At 39.2% G+C, this 15371-nt stretch overlaps 1 protein-coding gene across 5 annotated transcripts in view; it reads right to left on the bottom strand.

Moving 5' to 3' along the window:
• The window catches only part of Csgalnact1 (chondroitin sulfate N-acetylgalactosaminyltransferase 1), a 359628-nt gene that overhangs the window by 263997 nt on the left and 80260 nt on the right, over positions 1-15371 (bottom strand). For 4 of the 5 annotated variants that reach the window (XM_085843930.1, XM_085843931.1, XM_085843932.1 and 1 more), the window contains one exon: positions 9869-10005. The exons of the other annotated variant lie outside the window; for it this stretch is intronic. The gene's annotated coding sequence lies outside the window, so the exon portion shown is untranslated. The remainder of the gene's footprint in view (positions 1-9868; positions 10006-15371) is intronic. 5 annotated transcript variants of the gene reach the window in all.

Below are 15371 nucleotides of genomic sequence, written 5' to 3'. Positions count from 1 at the left end.
ACAAAAACAAAAGCTTTACATCATTCTAAACAGTTAACATCTAGGATGTCTCTGGACAATATTGCCTTTAGTGAGAAAGCCTTTTAGCAAGCTCTTATTTCTCCTTCCTGATACAAAACCTTGAGTCAAAAAGAAAAACAGGCCCTTTTGCAGGTGGCCACTGGAGTCTGTGTAGTGAACATCTCTGGAGACCTCTGTTTGGTTTCTACTCTTCAGTGGCAATGGAGAACTCTCACAATGCTCTCCTTTGGCTCCATTACCACCCACTGTAAGCAAATGGGCTAATGAGGCCATCGGTGTAGAGCTAGGGAGCTGCCATGCCAACCCTCACCCAATTAATGTCATTTTCGTCCAACCCCCTAGAACCAAGACCACTCCCAAAACTTTGGTAATCACAGAGGCAGAAAGTCTATAGTGTTGGGCAGGTCTATTGCAGTAAAAGGAAAAGCATTCCAGTCTACTGATGGCTGGAAAGGGAAGCACAGAACAGAGATGTGCTGTCTGCTTCTGCTAAGGTTCCTATGACTCATGGCTGCTTCCTCCACACAGCCACACCAGCATCTTAAGAAGAGAATGGCAGTCCTGAAGACAGACATTATCATTTTTCCTATTTCCCATGACTTAAGATCAGGCCTGTGCTTACGGAATCTTATGTTTATCTCTTAGTAAATGCCAACCAATGCAGGCAAAGCTTCTGAGAAAGGAGAACGTTTACCCATTGCTAGTCGGAGTATAAACTGGTGCAGCCAAGTGTGGAAATTAGTATAGAGTTTTCTTTCAAAAGCTAAAACTGAAATGATCACATGCCCCACATTACCATTGCTGGATATATGTACCCAAAGGACTTTTTGGTATATATAGGTAAGAAATGGAACCGAGCAAAATGTCTATCAAGACACAAATGTTTAAAAACAATGTGGTACATATGCATAGTGGAGTTTTGTTCATGACATCATGACATTTACAGAGAAATGAATGGAGCTGGAAACCATTGTGTTAACTAAGCCAGACTGCAGAGAACAGTTTCCCAAGCTTCCTCTGGTGGGAGCCTCCAGCTTGCGGTCTATAAATATGTATATCTGAGGGTGTTGAGACATGAAAGATGGGGGGAGGGGCTCTTCAAGGTGGGGGAGTAATAGGATGCATGTGACATGAAAGCAGAGGGGTTACTGGAGGAGAAGAGAACCAGCAGGAGAGGGGTTGGAAAACAGGGAAGGGAGGAGAGGGTAATCTAGAGGAACAAATATGCAAATGTTGTAATGAAACCCATTACTTTGTATGCTAATTTTAAAAACTAGTAATGAAAAAGCTTATTTTCTGTTGTAGTTTAAGGATAGGAGAAGATGTTATAAAAAAAAAAAGAAACTATTTCCTTTGGGTGATTTTTTTTTTAATTCTCCCATCTTTAAAAATCTAAAAACAAAAATCGCTGAAAATCGCTCACCACAAGTAAATAAATTGAGAGCAAACCTTAAACTTTACAACAGTTGATGACCAAACACTCTAATTTTCCTTTCTCCCTCAAATGAGGGGTTCCTATATTGGGCTCCCTTTCAAATAGCACAGCACCTGCCTCTGCAGGCTGAAGAGACAGCCCTGCAGAGTGCAAACACTGCACTGTGGGATGGCCACACTTCCGTAAGTTTCCAGCATCCTGGTTTCCAGTGGTCCACAGAGGACAGGAGAGTAGGGAACCTCCTGTTACCCTACATGGGGAACTGGTGATGCTGTATTTTTATTGTGTGAGAGATGAGAGATTTCAGTCTTCAGGAAGAAACTGAAGGTATGAGAACTGATTCAATACAAGACACAAAGGTCCTTCCTCCTCCCTCTCCTCTTCTCTCTCCTCCACCCTCTCCTCCTCTTCCTCCTCCCCCTATTCCTTTGCTCCTCTTCCTCTTCACAGTCCTCTTCCTTCCTTCTGCCCTTCTTTTCTTCTTTTTCCTCTTCCTCCTTCTCCTTTTCCTCCTCTGGTTTTAATTCTTCCTCCTTTTCTCCAAGTCCCTCCTTTCCCCTAATTCTCTTCCTTGCCTTCCTCCTCCTTCCTTTCCTTCTGCTTCAATTCTCCCTCCTTCCACATCCTTTTCCTCTGATCCCTCCTACTCTTCACCATCCTCTTCTTCCTGTAATGTATCACTTCTTTCCTCCTGAACCTGATAATGGTCCTAACAAAACTTCCAGACTCAAATTTGAGAAGATACTGGCAACGTTAAAATGATAGGAAAATGTTATTCCATGTACAGGACAAGAAATTATACTACTCGCTGTGAAGACTTTTCCAATTATCATCTCAGGGACTATTCCTGTCTAGCTAAGGAAGTCCCCAGCCAGTTGCCTGCACAGTGGCTCAGTCTAGCTGCTCAGAAATGGAACTATTTTGTTCCAGTAGTTGTTGATACTGGTCTACTCACCTCAAAATTAACTCACTCTGGCATTTTAGGTTGAAAACGGCTTTCAAAGCTGTAAATCTAAGAGCAGAATGAAGATGGTATTTGTTTTATAAGATTTCTAGATAAAGAAATCACATTTTTACTCAGCTTCAAATCACCTTGGTAGATAAATTTCGGTATTTGTGGAAAGAAAAGGCAAATTTATTTGTAGAATACTCACCGCTGAATTGAGCATTTCAAGACAAAATGGTTCTTTCATGCTTTTAAAATAGTTTTTAACTACTTATAAGATGTGTATTTATAAACCTTTCATTTCCTAAGACAACAAACATATAGAAGAAAAACTCAAAAGAACAAGAAAAGACAGTCTCAAAGTCTCAAACATGTTCAGACTCTGAGTGGATATTCGTTCTTTTCTCATGGACAATCCTGAAATCTCTCTGCTGAGTCTGACTTCTTCCAGACTTCACAACTGAACTACAGCCTAGGGGTAGAACAATAGTATAGTACATCTAAATGCCATCTGAACCAAATGTGAGCTGGTAACCTAAGAAAACACAGCTTTTCTCCCCCACAGCGGACATTGATGATTCCCAGTGCTATAATTCAATGCGTCAAGTAACGCAGTGGGTTTGTTACATGGGGGGATCATGAATAATTTTCGGGTAGAAAGAGCAGACCTACTGTCCAATCAAACCTAAGTCTTGAACTTCTCTTCTTATTTCTCCATCTTTCATCTTTGTAGTTGAAGACTACGTTTTAGATTTGTGTGTGTGTGTGTGTGTGTGTGTGTGTGTGTGTGTGTGTGTGTGAGAGAGAGAGAGAGAGAGAGAGAGAGAGAGAGAGAGAGAGAGAGAGAGAGAGAGAGAGCTCTTGTGTGGCAGTCCACATTTAGGTTATCTTAACTCCTTTCAGAGCTATTTCAAGTTGTTTACCAAGTATAACTCTACAGCCTTTAAGATTCTTCCCTTTGTTCCCGTGGCCACCAGGAAGTGCTTGCTGCTCCCTGAGGTTCATGAAATCCTATCTCCAAGCTGGAGGCAGGGAATGTAGACACCTTAGGACACTTGTCAGCTCCAAGCCCTCCCCACTAGATGTCTGCACAGCCACCAAATGGTAGTGCTAGGAATCAGGCGGTATACGTGTCCCACACATAGCTCTTAACTCACAGTAAGGGAATAGTACCACAGAAAAGTTAAATAACACATTGCAGTTCCCAGGACAAAAATTAAAATTTCTTCTACTTCTCCCTATTCTCTACAGATCTGTTAACCACTATGTTAAAATCTTCTTTCCAAAGTGTGTTGATTTCTAAGCTAACCTGGAATCTTATGAATGTGGTGACTGAACTTTTGATTGACACAATGAGAGAGTAGTAATGAATGACAATGGAAGACTAGCATCAGTTATGCTTCCCTTGAGCCATGTATGATGGATATTGCAAGGGGTCAAGGCCCTTCATGGAGCACAACCACTAAATGACAGGACGGAAAAGGTATTTGAAACATAAAACCCAATGTCTGCCCCTTGAATGAGGAACACTTTCAAAAAGCTGAAAAGATCATTTACTGCTTCATCAGACAGAATGTAGAAATCACGGGCCATAAATCATGATAACTCACAGAACAGAGCATGGAATGGAAGATTATTCCATCCATATATTTTCATTACAGAAGCATTAAGCATGGGCGTAAATTCAAGCATTCAACAAAACATGTGAAAAACGTATTAAACTCTATGAGTGGTCATGAGATTTTTCTCCAACTAAATATTTAAAATGAATGTAATTAAAGTGCAGATCAGAGCTATTGTCTCTGAAAATGAAAGTAGTTAAATTGAACTCCAGAATTTAAATTTTTCAAATATTAGAAATGGAAGCTGCACGCACTGTAAGAGAGACAAAGGCAACTGAATAAAGCACATTAATCGACACAAGAAAAGGTAGTTTTGACAAGTACGGTTTCCTGTTTTTTATTAAAAGAAAAACAAACATGGCAGAGTCAAAATGTTTCCATTAATTTGAAATTTCATTTATTTATTTGTATGTACCAAAGAGCTCATGTGGCGGTCGGAGGAAAACTTGTGGGAATTGGTTATCTTCTACAACATGGGCTCTGGGGATCAGACTCAGGTCATCAGGCCTGGTGGCCACGATCCTATCTACTAGGCCATTGCTTGCCCTCAACATCTCTTTTTAAGCTTTGTAAATTAATAGGAAATTGCATTTCCTCTATTCCTTCAATGTCACCTATTCTCTAGAATCGCCCTAAGATATAATTTGGGGTCAATCACATCTCAGCTAGTTGCTCTGCTCACTCACTTCCCATCTCAGACACACACACACACACAATCACATAATACACACATTTCAGAAAAATAATCAAATATTTGACACAAGTCTCCTAATTATTTTCTGAATATACTGAAGAATTTTTTAAAGTAAAGAAAAAGTTCAAAATTTAAATAATACAAGAGAATTTAACTGATTCATGACTTCATGAATAAACCCAAACTCAGAGATTTAATTCTACACATCTAAATGGAAATAAATATAATTATTATAAGTAACCTTTGAAATGAATATTCTAACTGAAATACTATGAAAACTCTAATAATTAACAAATAATGATAAAACAACATTAACATAATTTATAAGCTTCCAGTAACCATGTTTAGACATCAAAATGTCCAAAAATGATATGGGTATCTATTTACTGGTTATGAAACAACTTGTACACAAAGAAATAAACTAAAGCAGCATTAAAACCAGAACACTGAATGAACATCTATATTATATTGATCATATTGGCAAAGTTCTGAAAATCACAGTCTGCAAAATCTGAAAACAATGCCAGCTCTGGTGGGCTTTTTACAGACACATTCACAGACTCTAGGTAAATGCATTTTGCTTTCCAACTGCATAGCTTCAATGAAAACAGTCATTTAAGATGAACCCTTATTTTCTCAATAGTTGTTAGAGTAAATATTCAGATCCAGGGTCTACTCCAATTGTGTTGTTGGAATCACAGAAGGCAAGAAGAAGCCTTATAATGCTAATTATAAAAAGCTTTTCCCCTTGGATCATGGACCTTCATTTCATAATTGAATTCAGGGGAAAAGAACACTATCACAAATCCCAAAAATGCTGACAACGTCTGGGAATTTTTTGTCAAACACAATGGAAACTGTGAACCTTTTCTTTTAAACCTCATGTCCGAGGTTAAACCTCCCACAATCCCTTAGGAGGCTCAATCTAGGGGTACTTACTCCAGCCCCAAAATCTTCCTAAACCTGTTGAAACAACACAATCTAGAATCACCTGGGAAGAGAGTTTCCACAAAGGATTATCCAGATGACTTGGTTTGTAGGAATATCTGTGAGAGGTTGTCTTGATTTCATTCACTGATGTGGGAAAACCAAGTCCATTATGGGCAGTACTATTCTCTAGCTTGAGGCCTTATATTATATAATAGTAGAAAAGACTCTGAGTGCTAGGTATGCATTCATGACATTACATATGATATGACCAGCTATTTCTAGCACCTATTACTGTGACTTCCCTAAAGCGATGACATATAGCCTTGGAGATAAAATAAGCCCTTTCTCCCCTAAGTTGCTTTTGATGAAAGTATTTTTCATCTCATCTCCCACTACCTCATCTGCCTGTTCCCTGAAATCCTGCCCATGAACAACAGGCTGCCTCTCACGAAAGACACTCTTCCTATTCTTTCTTGATTTTCTTATCCTCATGTGCAGTCCTTTGTTTCTGCTAGGATACCATCTACCCTACTAATGTTTTCATAATTCTGTCTTCATTACCATGTCCATGCATGCTTACCTATTCCTGAGGAATCTCTTCCTCTTTGAAATATTCAACAATAGGTCTTTCTGGCTTGTATTGTTAATGGACCATTTTTAGCTGATCTCTACAATTTCCTTCACTGCCTGCTGCAGTAATAAACAGCAGAATCTCAATAAGCCTTTATTGAATTGAGGAATCTGTTATGTAATATCCTTCTTCCACAAAATCAATCTATGCCTCTGAACAAAGCAATGCCATTTTAACAGGAGATTACAGCAACCAAGTTTTATCTTGAATATTTCACTTTCATTTATTACATTTTAAATATTAATAACAAACTGACATTAAATATATATGTGTATACATATATAGTATCTCCAAAGGCACTCAAACCACCCTAAACTACTCTGATGCTACCTGTGAAAAGTGAGAAACCATGTTTACTTTCTACACGGGAATCCAAGTATCCACTAACTAAAACACATAGAAATAACTCTAAGATCAGAAGAGCTTCTGCACTACTGAAGACAAGAAAAGTAGAAAATAGAAAGCTTTTTCTCAAGCAGCTTGTCATGTGCTTGAAGAAGAAGAAGAAGAAGAAGAAGAAGAAGAAGAAGAAGAAGAAGAAGAAGAAGAAGAAGAAGAAGAAGGAAAAAAAAGGTAACACAAGAAACAAGAAAAGCATATGTTCTCTAAGTGTTTCTATGGTTGGTTTATGGCTTAAAATAGACTGAGCCAGATTCCACTGGGCTCCCATTGGAGGCAGCTTTTTTACTGCTTCAGCTAACAGTGGTAAACATGGTTGTCTTGCAGCTTGGGGGCATTGCACTGAGGACCTGGCACATTCTACTGCTGCCAGGAAAATTAAAGAGATAATGAGGCTAGAATCAGTACAGAATGTCATGAAAAAACAACAGGATACAAGCTCATGTTCAAAGAAAATACAGATATTGACATTATAACCCAAACAACAAACCTAGAAAGAAGACACAGACAAGGTTTGAGGGCAGACCTTAGCATGAACAGCGTGAAGTCCAGGAACCAGCATGTGGGCTCAGAAAAGGAAAATGATGGAGATGGTGGGTAGAGAAGACAAAAATAGACTTAAGACTCAACGGTTAGACAAGCCCAGAACCCAGACTATACACAACAGTTACAAAGATCTGTTTACATTCAGCCAGAAGGATTTGGCTCTGCCCTCTTCAATCATGCATTCAGCCGTTCCTAAAGATGACCTCTTTAGGTCTATATGAGGAATTCATGTGTAGTCTAATTACAGAGGAAATGCATGTTTATCATAGAAAAACAAAATTCAGAAAAATACAAGTATCACCAATCATTATAATTTAACTTCATTTCTGTTATTAATTTGTTCATCACTGTTTATTCTGAGCTTCTAGGTGCAGTACATTGACTGTTCTTAGCTTTTGAGGAGTCACTGTAAACAAATTATAAAAAAGCTTCTGCCCCTAATAACTTATACTCTATCAGGAGATAAAAGTGGTAGAAAGTTGTAGAAACAAGTGAACATGGCAGCTTGTAAGAAGACAATTAAAACTGCAGGAAGATGAAAGGCCATTGAGGATGAGTAGATGAGAGGTGCAGGACTAGGCCGAGGGTAGCACAGACCACTACAACATTCACAGCATGTCAGATTGAGAGCCCAACATTAGCAAACTGCTATCATATTTTACATCATACTCTTAATTTTTACATTTAAAATGTGACAAGCAATCCCCAACCCATTAAATATTAATTTACAGTATGGTTTTTAATGACTATGGAGAATTCCAATTTATTAGACACCATATCATTTAACTGTTCTGTTCTATGAGGCAATTAGATTTTTCTTGTTTCTGAATATGTGTGTACAAGTATGTGAGTGCATGTGTGCATGTGCGTGTGTGTGTGTGTAATGAGAAAAGTAAAGATATGAACTTGTATAAAATCAGGAACATGGTGTTCAGTATATCAATATTTTAATACACAGGTCAGAAGTTTTTCAAATGTGCTCCAATTCTCTCTCTCTCTCTCTCTCTCTCTCTCTCTCTCTCTCTCTCTCTCTCTCTCTCTCTCTCTCTCTCTGTGTGTGTGTGTCTGTCTGTCTCTCTCTCTGTCTCTCCCCCCTCTCCTCCCCCTCCCCTTCCCCCTCCCCTTCCCCCTCCCCCTCCCTCTCCCTCTTCCTCTCTTTCTCTTTCTTGTTAAGCTTTTCAACCACCCACACTTGACAATCACAGAAGTGCTCTGGCTTCCCCATCATTCTACCATCAACTTCTTTACAAAGCAGAAATACTCTTTATAGTACAGAGGTCTTCCTTAAGTGCCTACATAGCACAGAAACTGGTACCAAGAGGAACAAGCAATAACTACCCACTAGATTAATAAATAACAAAAAATTGCAGAGTATTCATAAAGAATTCTGCCTTCCATCTAGCTCTAGGGATGCCTGGAAATGTTTTCCTCCCACTGAAGCTTCCTTCTGCAAACAGGAGTGAGTCATACCTCAGACATATTTAGCACCTTCCTTGCAAGGTGCCAATGCATTGCCGAATGCCTTTAAGATACTGGAAACCACCGTGCAATCTGGACAGCTAAAGAATACTATTAACAACTGAGTAAACGGTAGACAGCCTGTAGAGACAATGCAGAAAACACTTTCATTGTTGTCTCTCTTTCTAGTCATGTGAATGTGACAACTACATAATATTTTGGTCTTGAAATTTAAGCAAGAAATAGATCTTAATAGTTTATAAACTACTTATCTTAAATTCTAGTCATAGCATGGTTAAACCTTGGCTCTTGTTTTTAAAAGAAACATGTTATATTGCCACAAAAAGAAGAAAAAGGACTAAATAAGACTTGTACAAAGCTTGGCAAACAAGAAAAGGCTGAACTCCGAAAAGAAAATGAAAAATGTGAACAGAATACAGTGACCATTTATCATTTGAGATGGTTCATTATGGCGACATGCTACTGAATAATAATAGTTTCTCGGTTGTGGCAATAGGAGATGCTAAGTTGTGAGCACTGTCTTTCATGCTTCATCAAAAACCTCCAGTCCAGTGCTAACTAGAAGTAAAAGTAATCTGAAATATTCTTCCTCTCCAATGCAGCCTTAGGAGAAGGAGGAAGCAAACACCGTCTTAGCGTTTCAAGTGGGAGGATGCAGACCCTGAGAGAATTAGTACCGTTTCTATGGATGATTCAGTTGGTCAGCTCAAACACTCACTCCAAAGGAACTCAGCTACAAGGCAATGTGGGTTTGAAAGTCCACACTGGGTATCTTAGTTTAAGTCTTTTCACTATGTATCTGCTCTATCTTGGATGACTAATACTGATTGCCAACTGGGTAGGATTAGAATCACCATGGAAACAACTCTTGAATGTGTCTGAAAGGTAGTGTCTAGATTAGTTTAACTAAAGTGGAAAGACCCATCATACGTATGAGATGCACCATTCTATGAGCTGGAATAAAAAAGAGAAAGTGTGTTAAGCACCAGGATTCCTTTCTCACTGTTTCCAGTTATAAATACAATATGTCTTGCTGCCACCACTCCCCTGTCCTGATGGACTGTATGTTCAAATTGAGTCAACATAAATGTTTCCTTCTTTAAATCGTCAGATGTTTTATCATAACAATGAGAAAAATAATGTTGACAACATCTTCACAACCAACCTGGTTATGTCCCAGAGGTAATCAAAAGTAGATCATTGGAAGATTCCAGCCATAGAAATGGTTGTTCAAAGCTTCTCACACTGAGGACTGTAGACCCACATGACAACTCTCCAATCTGTCATGCATGATCAAGGAACCTGTTCACAATAAAACAGACATCAGCAAGAAGGATCCGTGGAAGCAGGGGGCAGGTAGGAACAATTATGGCTCTATGAGTAAATGACAATGATTACCACCATTGTTATGTACAATGTGGTCCATACCAACTTCAGTACTGCTTTGCCCCACCTTCCTCAAACTTCAAGATGTACTATTGGCTACAAGAGTGAAAATTGGGTGTTCCTGCCTTTAATTTTCACATCTATACTTGGTAATATGGTCTGATGTGACTCATAGAACCACATTTAAGTATGTAAGAGCCAGAACTTAATTCATCAGCTTCTACTATGGTGCTAACATTGGGTATTATAAAAGCAGACCTATGGTGTTCACTCTAAGGCCACTAGCAATTCATCTCTTTATCCTTCCTCTAATATAATGTTTTAGAAAAGATTAGAAATAACCATATCATCATCCTTTTAGTTAAGAATATACCATTTGTCTTTCAGTTCATTCATTCACCAAGTATGCACTGTCTATCCTGGCTAGGTACTTTTCTAGGAAGCTGCAGCACTGAAGGAGTAAACTCAAGCAGCTTATTATAAAAGAGTTAATAACAGGAAGCAGACAATGTATATAATCCAAATTGGATGAGTGCTATTAATATACTTTATAAGTAAGAGAAGAAAGAGAGAGTAAGGGAGAGATAGGGTTTCTGTGGAGATGTTTGAGCAGGGATTAGAAGATAGGTTAAAAAGAGATAGCCCTATAGACAACTGGTAGAACATCCTTAGAACCAGAGGAATGGCAAGGACAAAGACCTGGAGAAACACAATAGAAGAGCCAAAGAATGGCTAGAGATTAGTGACTAGAGTCAAATGAGTAATGAGAGAAATGCAAAAATGTGGAAAAATTGATGACTAAGAAATAGTAAGATGTCAAGTACACATTTTAGATATATATTTTGAAAACACAACCAAGATTTACTAATATTATGAAAATGAAATATAAGCAAATGAGAAAGCTATGGATGACTCCTGAACAAAGGATGAATGGCAGGGCCCATGACTAAGATGGAAAACACCATGTGCAATAGTTTAAATTGATTGTCAACTTGATAGGATCTTGAATATCTAGGAGATAATCCTCTAAGCATGCCTATGAAGAAATTGGGTTTAATGATGTGGGAAGACCCACCATAAATATGGGTGGTACCATTCAATAGGCTGGAGTCCAGATTGAATGTAAAGGAAGGAGCTGTGCACACCTGTGGTGGTTTGAATATGTTTGGCCCAAACTGATTGGCCTTAAGTCAAAACAGATATAGGTTGGATACTCCCACAAGCTTTGTGCCACTATTGGCCTAGCATATCTTTCAGGCAGAATTCTTGAACAAGGGTTTGTGGCTAGGTTGGTGTATACATTTCTCTTTTGTTAGCATGCAGAACACCTTGCTGTACCAAAGACACTAAAGCATAGGGGTGAAGGCCCTATGTAGGCACCAGCTTCACTTATCAGTGTTCACTGAGTTTTGTAATGGTCTTCAGCAATGGGGCCTTGCTGACTGATGGAACTTACGTAGGATTCCTTTGTAGTTAATGTTGAAGCTTACAGATAACCAAGATATTCAAACTGTCTAAGAAAGCATTTTATTCAGTTAATGTTTGATTCCATTTACATATATATATAATATATGTATATATGTACATGTGTGTATATGTGTATGTGTGTGTGTTTTGCCTACACATATGTATTTGAACCACATGAGTGCTTAATGCTCACTAAAGCTAGAAGAAGTCATTTAATCTCCTGGAGTTGGAGTCGTGGATGATTGTGAGTTCTCACGTGGGTTCTGGGAAATGAACCCAGGTCATCTGCAAGAGCAGCAGGAGCTTCTATCCATCTCTGGCCCTGTCTCAGCAAATGTTTAAGAAGGGGAGTAACTCTATAAAGCTTGATCTCATTTTATTCTTGTGGCTGTGCAGTTACTGGTTATGGAAGTTGATGCCAATAACTTGAGTAGAACGAATAATTGAGGTCAAGAAAGACCCTTCTACTTCAGCTTAGAGACTGAGGATCCAAGACAAATACTACAAAAGGATATATTAAAATAAAAACCTAATGTTAGGATTCTGTGACAACAGAAAAGTATTACAGCTATGTCTTATGCTCTAACAAATCAAAATATCTTTAAACACTGAAAAAAGAAAAAATTATATACTTCTTGACCTATGAATGAAAGCTCTTCAGAACATGACACACATTTCCCTGGAGGAGCAGCCAATACATTCAAATGACTGATGAGGTTTCAGAGAGGACAAGAAAGTCTGTGAGGGAGCAGAAAGAGACTCCTGGCAGTGAGCAAGAAGCCCAGGTTATAATAAAAGCTTTGACAATGATAGAAGTCACTGCATTCAGTGATATTTATTAAGGGTCAGTGTAGAGCTGGGAGCCATCCATTTCTATCAACACGTGATCCTGAGGAACGGCTTAAATAGTCCTTCTTATTATCCCTGCTTAAAGAGGAGGAAAAACCACATAGATGTTATGCAATTGGTGCCATGAAAAAATTAATTCCATAAAGCTCAATGGAATGGATGCTTATATTCCTGTTTTATATATGTGGTGTGTGTGTGTGCGCGCACATACGTGCGTGTGCTGCAAAGCTATAGAAATGTAGCAATTTCATTCAATATGAAGATAAATCTCGTTTTAATATACTGATAAGAATGACAGGAGTCATCAAATGACCCACAAGCCACATTTAAATTCAAGAAGCTCTATTTCTGGTGACATTTCAGCAACTTCACCTTTCACCCTTCACACTTTATCCTTACACAGAGCTAAGCCCAGAATCAGCCCTGTGCATCCCTGGGTGCCAGTTCAAGGCCTCATGCTCCCTCTTCTGCCTCTCTGTGCTACTGATCCACATACAGGAGCTCATGCAAACCCCTCGGGAGACACAAATAACAATCTTAGATTCCAGTACTAAATAAAAGAGAGGCAGGATGGGGTTAGACAAGTAGTTCTCATGATGATTCTGTTTTAATCTCCTTATTTTCCAACCTTTGTTTCCTCACTTATTTAAAACAAAAGAAGTGAATTGAAATCTCAGGTCTTTGGAGCTGGAAGAGGCTCACCAATTCAAAGCATATTTAATGCATCTATCAAACCTAAGTATACCAAGTACCTTCACAGATGCTAAAATATTCTAAAAATAACAGCACAATGATAAGTTTGCTTTGTTCCAATGCTCACTCATAAGTCATGTTTTTGAAGCTAGACTGGCACCTTCTCCAGGAGAGTGTTGTTAGGGATAGTTCCCATGTGATCCCACAAAATTCTTTCTACCATTAAAGGATATAAATGCAGTAATGAACACTAGCAAGGCAAGTATCCCCTAGATGCCATACCAGGGCATCTGAAGAAACTTTCAGTCAAGGTAAGTTTAGAAAACTAAAATAAAAGTGAGCAGGGAAAAAAATGGAATACTGAGGCAGAAGGTGGAAGCAGAGAAGAACAGATGTGCAAACAGAGAGGAGATGCACAGAGAGGAAGGAGGGTCCCTGTCCTTCATACTGTCTAGTCTCTTTATCATAGCAGAACTCTACCACCAACATCACCCGCTCTACAGGAGGCCTGAAGGGCTCAAGAGAGACACAGAAGAGAGAGGCAAATGAAAAACACAGGGTGTGGCCTCTGGGTCTACATGAGGCAAGTGATAAATCTGTGTGTATACAACCCAAAACCCAGAGTCTATAAAAGGTTTCTTCTAAAATCAGTTTGCCACATCCTACCATTCTCAAATCGGGGTGATGGACCTCACTACATTTAGCATCTCATATCCCTGGACATAGTTTCAAACTCCCATCTGTTCTCTTCATTCATACAGAGACTTGAAATGCTTTATCTTAGGTTGAACAAGAGGCTATGCCCATGCTCTAGGCAGCACACATCATGGGTCCCATTGATACCTCCTCCAGCCATACCATAGCCAGAGTTTCCCATTAAAGCCCAGCAGCATAAAATGCACATCATCACTGTGAAAAAGAAAGCCATTTGTAGGCAGCTGTACATAAACATCCATCCTGCAGTTATAGATATGTACACATACCCCTCTCTCTAAGATACAAACAGGGAGATTTTGAAAAGCAACTAAAGGCTGATGCTGAATTTAAATTTGGACCTGGCTTCCCAAGCCATTAGGAAGGTGTTTATAAAGATAGACACATAGAATCTGACTTGTAGATTTCTTGATGTAACTTAAATTGGTTTGAGAGATATGACATACAAATGGCCCCAGGGCTATCTAGTGTCAAGGGTGGTCCCATCTCTTCGTAGTATGCCAAGAAAAGAATCAGAAAGCTTGGTAATATGTTCTCAAACTTTCCCCCCTCCCCAAGGACTCTTCTTAACTGGAAATAAGCTGTCAACCAGTACCCAGCAGTATTATACCCACTAGGGAAAATGACCCTGTGTTCCAAACTTACACAGGGAATCCAAAAGAATACTGTTGTCACCACCTCAGACATTCGGTCACCCTTCCATGCCTTCCTTGGTGCTCTGGTTGGAGAGTCCACAGAAGTACTCACTAAGACACCTATGGTTGAGAACCTACAAGTCATACTGTTTAAATTAAATCCATATTCAACTGAGATCAGCCTAAGCCTTGGATAAGTCACAAATGCAGATTCAGTTATGCTGTGTGATTCAAGGGCATGCCACAACACAACCTGAGCATGGCAGCTGAACCTAGGACATGCCTGTCTGCCCACATTGGAGATGTGGCTTATGCAACCTTTTCTAAAAGCACTGGGAAGGATAAACACAAGACTGCTCTGCATCCAGATACAGGATCCCTCATCCCTCCATCCACAGGAGAAGGCTGCCAGGCAAACATTCAAACCTAACGGAAATCCATAGAGCGTGAGCTTGCCTATGAACATCATACAGGGAGATGCAGGTAGAGCAAGTCTACCATGTCTCCTGAAGTGGCCCTGATAAGTAGCCATCAAAATCAATGACAGATCAAGTTACAGAGTCAGATCTGTGCTACAGACTAATGTGTGCTGTGGGATTCCCACTTCATCTGGCTTTCAATAATTTATAATAACATCTTCAGCCTGTACATCCCCACCTTGATGTACCCTGCTTTCCCTCAAGCACAATCCCTAGACAAGACACCTCCCCAGGAATGACCAAGGCCACTGACAATGACCAGTTGTTAGAGTATCAAGATTTTTATTTCCATAAAGAAACCACTACAAAAATGGGTTTCAAAATGTAAGAAAACAGTTTTTAAAGGACTCATGGTTGACCAGATATTAAAAGTACTAGGTTTGGTGAGGTATTGATGAGAGTAGAAAGTGCTGCTTCTTTCAAAAGTAGCCTTTCTAGGACCAGA

The sequence above is a fragment of the Mus caroli genome, unplaced genomic scaffold (assembly GCF_978045245.1).
Source record: "Mus caroli unplaced genomic scaffold, Mus_caroli_1 scaffold_10, whole genome shotgun sequence".
NCBI lineage: Eukaryota > Metazoa > Chordata > Mammalia > Rodentia > Muridae > Mus > Mus caroli.
The sequence above is the reverse complement of the archived record's forward strand: the minus strand, read 5'-3'. Positions and strand labels throughout refer to the sequence as shown.